Raw genomic sequence first — 10,661 nt, 5'->3', positions numbered from 1 at the left:
CGGTGGGGCTGAGGGTGAAGCCCACGAGGACGCCAGGGCAGAGGAAGGAAAGTGAGTGTGAGGGGACAGCGCCGGGTCGGGAAGGTAAAGGCTGAAGCGGCGCAGGGCGAAGACAGCGCCGCTGTTGGGCCGTTGAAGCGGGCGAAGGGCAGCGGCTGCAGCACCTCAGAGAGGGGACGGCGCCGAGTGGGCTTCAGCGGGAAAGGCTGAGGGACCTCGGTGGCGGGGGGGGGGCGGGACACGGCACCGGGGGGGGTTCTTCAGCGATAACTATAGAGGGACCTCGGGGGAGGGGGGGACGTCACCGGGGGCCGCATCGGATGGAAAGGCTGAGGTACCTCGGGAGGGAACGGCACTGGGGGGACCTTCAGCGGTAAATGCCGAGGGACCTCGGGGGAGCAGGGGGGGACGATACCGGGGGCCGCTTCGGCGGGAAGGGCTGAGGTACCTCGGGAGTGAACGGCGCCGGGGGGGGGGGGGGCCTTCAGCGGTAAATGCTGAGGGTCCTCGGGGCGAGGACGATACCGGGGGCTGCTTCGGCGGGAAAGGCTGAGGTACCTCGGAAGGAAACGGCGCCGGGGGGGGGGGCCTTCAGCGGTAAATGCCGAGGGACCTCGGGGGAGGGGGGGGACAGGACCGGGGGCTGCTTCGGCGGGAAAGGCTGAGGTACCTCGGGAGGGAACGGCGCCGGGGGGCCTTCAGCGGTAAATGCCGCGGGACCTCGGGGGAGGGGGGGGGGACGGCACCGGGGGCCGCTTCGGCGGGAAAGGCTGAGGTACCTCGGGAGGGAACGGCACCGGGGGCCCTTGAGCGGTAAATGCTGAGGGTCCTCGGGGCGAAGACGATACCGGGGGATGCTTCGGCGGGAAAGGCTGAGGTACCTCGGGAGGGAACGGCGCCGGGGGGACCTTCAGCGGTAAATACAGAGGGACCTCGGGGGACGGGGGGGGACACGTCACCAGGGGCCGCATCGGATGGAAAGGCTGAGGTACCTCGGGAGGGAACGGCGCCGGGGGGGGGGGGCCTTCAGCGGTAAATGCCGAGGGACCTCGGGGGAGGGGGGGGACGGCCCGGGGGGGGCTTCGGCGGGAAAGGCTGAGGTACCTCGGGAGTGAACGGCGCCGGGGGGGAGGGCCTTCAGCGGTAAATGCTGAGGGTCCTCGGGGCGAGGACGATACCGGGGGATGCTTCGGCGGGAAAGGCTGAGGTACCTCGGAAGGAAACGGCACCGGGGGGGGGGCCTTCAGCGGTAAATGCCGAGGGACCTCGGGGGAGGGGGGGGACGGCCCGGGGGGGGGGCTTCGGCGGGAAAGGCTGAGGTACCTCGGGAGGGAACGGCGCCGGGGGGACCTTCAGCGGTAAATGCCGAGGGACCTCGGGGGGGGCGGGGGGGACGACAGTGGGACGGCGACGGCACCGGGGGCCGCTTCGGCGGGAAAGGCTGAGGTACCTCGGGAGGGAACGGCACCGGGGGCCCTTGAGCGGTAAATGCTGAGGGTCCTCCGGGCGAAGACGATACCGGGGGATGCTTCGGCGGGAAAGGCTGAGGTACCTCGGAGGGGAACGGCGCCGGGGGAGTTTCAGTGGTAAATGCTGAGGGACCTTGGGGGAGGGGGGGGGGTGCGCTACCGGGGGCCGCTTCGGAGGGAAAGGCTGAGGTACTCGGAGGGGAAGGGCACCGGGGGGCCTTGGGAAGGGGACAATATCGGGGGATGCTTCAGCGGGAAAGGCTGAGGTACCTCGGGGGAGGGGGCCTGGCACGGAGGCCACCTCGGTGGAAAATGCTGTGCTACCTCAGGGAGAGGATGTCATCGGAGCGGGGGGGATTCAGTGAGAAACGCTGAGGGACTTCAGAGAAGAGAAGACACTGAAACATGTCACATGGATCAAGAGTGTGTTTAGGACAGAAAACTCTTCCGTGAAACATCCATGCAAAGTGAGGGAGAATGGCAAAAATCTTATCAGGCCTCCAAGGATGCCTGCAAGCTTGGGACAGGGCTGTTGAGGTTGTTAATCCTGTCCTAAATACTTCTCTCTCCCTCTCTTTCTCTCTTTCCCCAGCAGCACCTGACTGGACAGAAAAGCAAGCGCACAAGAAGATCCTGCGCCAGAACCCAGATAAAATTTCTTACTCTCCGCTTCAGAGACCTGCAGAACCGTTCCCGTCTTGCCTTTAAAAAGGCCTCTGCTTATACCCTTCTCCCAGGGAGAACACAGATCCCCCAATAAAATGCTGTATTAAGCCATAGGGTGTACACTGCAACTTCCAAGCCCACCTCTGCATTAACTCACACCGACAATATTGCGCTGCACATGCAATTTTAACTTTGCGCTAGTTGTTGCAATGTTTGGCTTTGGTGACGACAGTGTGTGTTTGTCAGCAGTTAGTGTAGGGTGGAATCTTCAGGTGAAGTTTTTTGTGTTGGAGTTGGTTGGTGTTGGCGTATTATTGCGGAAGTTGCGGTGCAGGTGTTTGATGTCAGAGTATTATTGCAGGATGAGTGGCTTTGTGAAGGCTTGTCTATGAGATACATAGTAGGGAGAGCATTTTAGAGCGAAGGATGAGATGTGGAGAGTTTGTAGGTAGGTTTTGGAGAGTTGTCAGTTGAAGTGTTGGACAGGTACGAGTTAGGTGTAGGGTAAGGGCTGAAGTTGACTTTGCCTGTGCGGTGCAATTGGATTGGTGTGGAAAGCTAATGGGAAGGGGGCTTTTGCAAGTGACACTACACCTCAATATCCCACTGGCAGCTCTAGAAATTTTCCTGCTGCCTGGCTGGTCTGAGGAGCGTTGTGCATGGCTAATGGAGCGATGCACGGCAAGGTTGGATCTCCAAAAATTTTAAGGCCACAGGCAAAGGTTTTGGAAATTACTGGAGCTGGATAGAAAATATATATAAGACATTAAATTGGGGGTCAACTTGCAGTCAAGAGTGATGAAGAAAGAAGAGGAAAGTGGATGAGGCGCGAGTCAAGACTAATTAGGTAAGATGAAGACGGAGGTAGACCTTCATGTCAAGACTGATGAAGAAAGTAGAGGAAAGTGGTAGGCCTTCAAGAGAAGAATGTGGACCTCCGAGTCAAGAGGGATGAAGAAAGAAGACGACGGTTGTGGACCTTCGAGTCAAGAGGGATGAAGAAAGAAGACGACGGATGTGGACCTTCGAGTCAAGAGGGATGAAGAAAGAAGGGGATGGATGTGGACCTTGGAGTCAAGAGGGATGAAGAAAGAAGACGATGGGTGTGGACCTTCGAGTCAAGAGGTACGAAGAAAGAAGACGACGGAGGTGGACCTTGGAGTCAAGAGGGATGAAGAAAGAAGAGGATGGATGGGGACCTTCGAGTCAAGAGGGATGAAGAAAGAAGATGACGGATGTGGACCTTCGAGTCAAGAGCAAAGAAGAAAGAAGACGACGGATGTGGACCTTCGAGTCAAGAGCAAAGAAGAAAGAAGACGACGGAGGTGGACCTTCGAGTCAAGAGCAAAGAAGAAAGAAGACGACGGAGGTGGACCTTCGAGTCAAGAGCAAAGAAGAAAGAAGACGACGGAGGTGGACCTTCGAGTCAAGAGCAAAGAAGAAAGAAGACGACGGAGGTGGACCTTCGAGTCAAGAGCAAAGAAGAAAGAAGACGACGGAGGTGGACCTTCGAGTCAAGAGCAAAGAAGAAAGAAGACGACGGAGGTGGACCTTCGAGTCAAGAGCAAAGAAGAAAGAAGACGACGGAGGTGGACCTTCGAGTCAAGAGCAAAGAAGAAAGAAGACGACGGAGGTGGACCTTCGAGTCAAGAGCAAAGAAGAAAGAAGACGACGGAGGTGGACCTTCGAGTCAAGAGCAAAGAAGAAAGAAGACGACGGAGGTGGACCTTCGAGTCAAGAGCAAAGAAGAAAGAAGACGACGGAGGTGGACCTTCGAGTCAAGAGCAAAGAAGAAAGAAGACGACGGAGGTGGACCTTCGAGTCAAGAGCAAAGAAGAAAGAAGACGACGGAGGTGGACCTTCGAGTCAAGAGCAAAGAAGAAAGAAGACGACGGAGGTGGACCTTCGAGTCAAGAGCAAAGAAGAAAGAAGACGACGGATGTGGACCTTCGAGTCAAGAGCAAAGAAGAAAGAAGACGACGGAGGTGGACCTTCGAGTCAAGAGCAAAGAAGAAAGAAGACGACGGAGGTGGACCTTCGAGTCAAGAGCAAAGAAGAAAGAAGACGACGGATGTGGACCTTCGAGTCAAGAGGGATGAAGAAAGAAGACGACGGATGTGGACCTTCGAGTCAAGAGGGACGAAGAAAGAAGACGACGGAGGTGGACCTTCGAGTCAAGAGGGATGAAGAAAGAAGACGACGGATGTGGACCTTGGAGTCAAGAGGTACGAAGAAAGAAGACGACGGATGCGGACCTTCGAGTCAGGAGGGATGAAGAAAGAAGACGACGGATGCGGACCTTCGAGTCAAGAGGGATGAAAACAGAAGACGACGGATGTGGACATTCGAGTCAAGAGGTACGAAGAAAGAAGACGACAGATGTGGACGTTCGAGTCAAGAGGGATGAAGAAAGAAGACGACGGATGTCGGCCTTCTAGTCAAGATGTACGAAGAAAGAAGACGACGGATGTGGACCTTCGAGTCAAGAGGTACGAAGAAAGAAGACGACGGATGTGGACCTTCGAGTCAAGAGGTACGAAGAAAGAAGACGACGGATGTGGACCTTCGAGTCAAGAGGGATGAAGAAAGAAGACGACGGAGGTGGAACTACGAGTCAAGAGCAAAGAAGAAAGAAGACGACGGATGTGGACCTTCGAGTCAAGAGGGATGAAGAAAGAAGACGACGGATGTGGACCTTCGAGTCAAGATGTACGAAGAAAGAAGACGACGGATGTGGACCTTCGAGTCAAGAGGGATGAAGAAAGAAGACGACGGCTGTGGAGCTCCGAGTCAAGAGGGATGAAGAAAGAAAAGGAAGGTGGTGGACCTTCGAGTCAAGAGGGATGAAGAAAGAAGACGACGGTTGTGGACCTTCGAGTCAAGAGGGATGAAGAAAGAAGACGACGGATGTGGACCTTGGAGTCAAGAGGGATGAAGAAAGAAGGGGATGGATGTGGACCTTGGAGTCAAGAGGGATGAAGAAAGAAGACGATGGGTGTGGACCTTCGAGTCAAGAGGTACGAAGAAAGAAGACGACGGGTGTGGACCTTGGAGTCAAGAGGGATGAAGAAAGAAGAGGATGGATGGGGACCTTCGAGTCAAGAGGGATGAAGAAAGAAGATGACGGATGTGGACCTTCGAGTCAAGAGCAAAGAAGAAAGAAGACGACGGATGTGGACCTTCGAGTCAAGAGCAAAGAAGAAAGACGACGACGGATGTGGACCTTCGAGTCAAGAGCAAAGAAGAAAGAAGACGACGGAGGTGGACCTTCGAGTCAAGAGCAAAGAAGAAAGAAGACGACGGAGGTGGACCTTCGAGTCAAGAGCAAAGAAGAAAGAAGACGACGGAGGTGGACCTTCGAGTCAAGAGCAAAGAAGAAAGAAGACGACGGAGGTGGACCTTCGAGTCAAGAGCAAAGAAGAAAGAAGACGACGGAGGTGGACCTTCGAGTCAAGAGCAAAGAAGAAAGAAGACGACGGAGGTGGACCTTCGAGTCAAGAGCAAAGAAGAAAGAAGACGACGGAGGTGGACCTTCGAGTCAAGAGCAAAGAAGAAAGAAGACGACGGAGGTGGACCTTCGAGTCAAGAGCAAAGAAGAAAGAAGACGACGGAGGTGGACCTTCGAGTCAAGAGCAAAGAAGAAAGAAGACGACGGAGGTGGACCTTCGAGTCAAGAGCAAAGAAGAAAGAAGACGACGGAGGTGGACCTTCGAGTCAAGAGCAAAGAAGAAAGAAGACGACGGAGGTGGACCTTCGAGTCAAGAGCAAAGAAGAAAGAAGACGACGGAGGTGGACCTTCGAGTCAAGAGGGATGAAGAAAGAAGACGACGGAGGTGGACCTTCGAGTCAAGAGGTACGAAGAAAGAAGACGATGGATGTGGACCTCCGAGTCAACAGGGATGAAGAAAGAAGAGGATGGATGTGGACCTTCGAGTCAAGAGGGATGAAGAAAGAAGACGACGGAGGTGGACCTTCGAGTCAAGAGGGATGAAGAAAGAAGACGATGGATGTGGACCTTGGAGCCAAGATGTACGAAGAAAGAAGACGACGGATGCGGACCTTCGAGTCAGGAGGGATGAAGAAAGAAGATGACGGATGCGGACCTTCGAGTCAAGAGGGATGAAAACAGAAGACGACGGATGTGGACCTTCGAGTCAAGAGGTACGAAGAAAGAAGACGACAGATGTGGACGTTCGAGTCAAGAGGGATGAAGAAAGAAGACGACGGATGTCGGCCTTCTAGTCAAGATGTACGAAGAAAGAAGACGACGGATGTGGACCTTCGAGTCAAGAGGTACGAAGAAAGAAGACGACGGATGTGGACCTTCGAGTCAAGAGGTACGAAGAAAGAAGACGACGGATGTGGACCTTCGAGTCAAGAGGGATGAAGAAAGAAGACGACGGAGGTGGACCTACGAGTCAAGAGCAAAGAAGAAAGAAGACGACGGATGTGGACCTTCGAGTCAAGAGGGATGAAGAAAGAAGACGACGGATGTTGACCTTCGAGTCAAGAGGGATGAAGAAAGAAGACGACGGATGTGGACCTTCGAATCAAGAGGGATGAAGAAAGAAGACGACGGATGTGGAGCTCCGAGTCAAGAGGGATGAAGAAAGAAGAGGAAGGTGGTGGACCTTCGAGTCAAGAGGGATGAAGAAAGAAGACGACGGTTGTGGACCTTCGAGTCAAGAGGGATGAAGAAAGAAGACGACGGATCTGGACCTTGGAGTCAAGAGGGATGAAGAAAGAAGACGACGGATCTGGACCTTGGAGTCAAGAGGGATGAAGAAAGAAGAGGAAGGTATTGGAACTTCGCGTCAAGAGGGATGAAGAAAGAAGAGGAAGGTGGTGGACCTTCGAGTCAAGAGGGATGAAGAAAGAAGAGGAAGGTATTGGAACTTCGAGTCAAGAGGGATTAAAAACCAACAGGAAGGTGGGGGAACTTCGAGTCAAGAGGGATGAAGAAAGAAGAGGAAGGTGGTGGACCTCTGAGTCAACAGGGATGAAGAAAGAAGACGACGGAGGCGGACCTTCGAGTCAAGAGGGATGAAGAAAGAAGAGGAAGGTATTGGAACTTCGAGTCAAGAGGGATGAAGAAAGAAGAGGAAGGTGGTGGAACTTCGAGTCAAGAGGGATGAAGAAAGAAGACGACTGAGGTGGACCTTCGAGTCAAGAGGGATCAAGACAGAAGAGGAAGGTGGTGGAACTTTGAGTCAAGAGTGTTGACGCCCTCCATGTAAGTCTGGGTGTAGCATTTGGTCTTGTGTCCTTTGGCTACCAGGCTGTCTTGCTAGCTTCTTGGTTGATGGGAGCGTGTGTTTTCAAATGGTCCTGTATCGTTGTCTTTTCACTCCCTAGAATTTTCCTTTGTGACATCCCAGCTTAAGTTCTTGGGAAATTCATGGTCCAGCCCATCAGTACCACCTCTTGGCACTTCTACTGTCTTCTGGTCTGGATTTTAATTTTCGTTAGATCGCTGGGCTTTGCTTTTGAACTCCTGATCTCTCCCTGTCTGCATGATGTAAGCTATGTTTTTACGTACTGCTTTCTCTTCTGTGAATATTCTTTGGGGCTCCTGTCTTCTTTTCTCTTCTTCTTTTTCTTTTCCTTAACAGGCAGACTTTGAGAGCTCTCCAAGTAAGGGCGTTAGCTCCTCATCCCTTTTTTTGGTATTTTCAGATTATGAGCAGCGTCCCACTTTAGGCTCAGTCTCATGTTTTTCTTCCTTTCTTCCCCAGGTTTGGAATACCAGGAATTCTGCATCCAAGCTGCACGTTTCCTGTTCAACACCGTAGGAGGTTCGGGTAAGGTGGAAATGCGTGAGCTGATGAGAAGAAACATCACCCGGTCCTTTCCCTTTTCAAGATGTTATTTTTTACCATCCTGGTAGTTTTTCAGAGTATTTGCGATCTTCTTGCACTAGCATCTGCCTGAAAAAGAACACAAACACTTTGGGTGCCTCCTCAAGAAATATTTGCTGTGCGATTCTGTTAATTGCCAGGCTTTTGGAGGGGGGATAGAGTAGCGTAAATCTTATCAGGCCTCTCGGGATGCCCGCAGGCTTGGGTTAACTGTGCTTGGGACAGGGCTGTTGAGGTTGTGAATCCTGTCCTAAATACTTCTCTCTCCCTCTCTTTCTCTCTCTCCCCAGCAGCACCTGATTGGACAGAAAAGCAAGCGCACAAGAAGATCCTGCGCCAGAACCCAGATAAAATTTCTTACTCTCCGCTTCAGAGACCTGCAGAACCGTTCCCGTCTTGCCTTTAAAAAGGCCTCTGCTTATACCCTTCTCCCAGGGAGAACACAGATCCCCCAATAAAATGCTGTATTAAGCCATAGGGTGTACACTGCAACTTCCAAGCCCACCTCTGCATTAACTCACACCGACAATATTGCGCTGCACATGCAATTTTAACTTTGCGCTAGTTGTTGCAATGTTTGGCTTTGGTGACGACAGTGTGTGTTTGTCAGCAGTTAGTGTAGGGTGGAATCTTCAGGTGAAGTTTTTTGTGTTGGAGTTGGTTGGTGTTGGCGTATTATTGCGGAAGTTGCGGTGCAGGTGTTTGATGTCAGAGTATTATTGCAGGATGAGTGGCTTTGTGAAGGCTTGTCTATGAGATACATAGTAGGGAGAGCAGTTTAGAGCGAAGGATGAGATGTGGAGAGTTTGTAGGTAGGTTTTGGAGAGTTGTCAGTTGAAGTGTTGGACAGGTACGAGTTAGGTGTAGGGTAAGGGCTGAAGTTGACTTTGCCTGTGCGGTGCAATTGGATTGGTGTGGAAAGCTAATGGGAAGGGGGCTTTTGCAAGTGACACTACACCTCAATATCCCACTGGCAGCTCTAGAAATTTTCCTGCTGCCTGGCTGGTCTGAGGAGCGTTGTGCGTGGCTAATGGAGCGATGCACGGCAAGGTTGGATCTCCACACGTTCCAGAGAAAGTGTAGCAAGGGGGCAAAACCTCATCTTGAGTGATACTATCTTGTCTATGGATGTTGAATTGCCCTCTGTTCAGCAAGATTGGTCTAAATGTGCCACTTGGTCTTTTTCCCAAATTTCCTTTTAGACTGTGTTCCACATTGTCAAAATAGAGCTTCCCCCCCCTTAATTCTTATCATGTTATTGTAATTAGAATGAATAGAGATATTCCAGCTTGTCTCAGCTAAACTGGAAGAAGGGCAACATCCATGTTTATTTTTTAATAAAAATAAAATCAAATCTGCCATCTCGTTATTTTTGAGTGTTTTACTGTGATTAATTGCCTCCCAATATACTGTGCATATTAAGGCCTGACATCCACCACCACAGTGGATGAATCTAATGTTGACACTTAAATAACAGGAACCATACTTTCTGCAAAACTTTTTTTTTTCTATCTAGATATCCTAGATAGCATTGGTGATGTATTTTTTTTTTTTTTGGTAGGAAAAGAGCACATCGTGAACCTGAAGAACTGTGTAATTGTTCCATTATACACATTCACTGCTCTTTTCTCTGCTTTAAACTATTTGTAGCTTTTAAAAATTGGACTGATTGAAAAGGACATTTATTTTGCTCAGCATCGGCAGCCTGATATTCCTTTACAAGGGCCTTCTACTTGAGTTTACCAGGCGTGTAGCATGTGATCGTTGCGCTACATGTTGCTATCAAAATTAGCTGTGCCTTATATTTCTCCTGTAAAACACTTACAAAAACACAAAATAATGATCATGACAGGAACTAACTTCACAGTGAATATCTGAAGGAACCTACTGATAATATATTTTTTAATTGTTATTTGGATTATTCAGATGCCACAAAGCCCCCTACTTTCTTATCCTTTGCTATGCAGAAGGTGGTTGGACTTTTCTATAGCAGATTCAATCACTTGCTGTAAAGCAAAATTGGAGTCTCCTGTGAAGAAGCAGGGCAGATTTATTCATACCATATGAGCACCATAGATTAGCTGTAGAGAGGAACACTTTAAAAACAAGCATGCCAAGAAAAACAGCCAAAACCCCCACAAAACCCACAAAGGCTCCTGCGTGTCCACCCTTTAAGTGCCGTGATGTCAATTTTCCTGAGAGCCTTTGAGGGGATATCCTCATCATTAGAAACACAGGTAAGCCAAATTGTATGATGTCACTGAGAGAAAAATGCTATGTTACCCCAATCAGATTAGCTCACAACCCTGTGAAAAGCTGGTGAAAAAGGGTAGGTTTGGAGCAGGCCAAGAGGCTGGTTACAGGCTCACGGCAATGCCATGTAAATTTGTGAATACCAAGTGTGCAATTGCTACAACAGTCACAAGCACTGGACGTGTACCTGGCTTGTGTGTTCCTTTTCCCACCATCACTTTCTGTCCTGTTTCTGGAGATCTTTGCACGGGATTCTTTGAGAACTATTTCTGAAGGATGCAAGGCTTCTGGAGTTGCAATGCCTGCCCAGCTGCAGCTGAACTGTGGGTAAGTGCTGTGGAGTTTAACCTTGTTGCAGTAGCAGAGTTGCTTATAGCTGTCAATCAACCAAGTTATTGCTATAAACAAGAGCAGG

The 10,661-nt window shown here is 50.8% G+C and overlaps 1 long non-coding RNA gene across 1 annotated transcript; it reads left to right on the top strand.

The window, feature by feature from the left end:
* The first annotated feature begins 7,042 nt into the window (after positions 1-7,042).
* On the top strand, positions 7,043-9,352 carry LOC129200853 (uncharacterized). Its single transcript, XR_008575131.1, has 3 exons — positions 7,043-7,368; positions 7,871-7,936; positions 8,287-9,352. It is a non-coding gene; the product is annotated as an uncharacterized LOC129200853 (long non-coding RNA).
* Positions 9,353-10,661: the final 1,309 nt, after the last annotated feature.

Source organism: Grus americana, unplaced genomic scaffold (genome assembly GCF_028858705.1).
Source record: "Grus americana isolate bGruAme1 unplaced genomic scaffold, bGruAme1.mat scaffold_569, whole genome shotgun sequence".
Lineage (NCBI taxonomy): Eukaryota > Metazoa > Chordata > Aves > Gruiformes > Gruidae > Grus > Grus americana.
The sequence above is the reverse complement of the archived record's forward strand: the minus strand, read 5'-3'. Positions and strand labels throughout refer to the sequence as shown.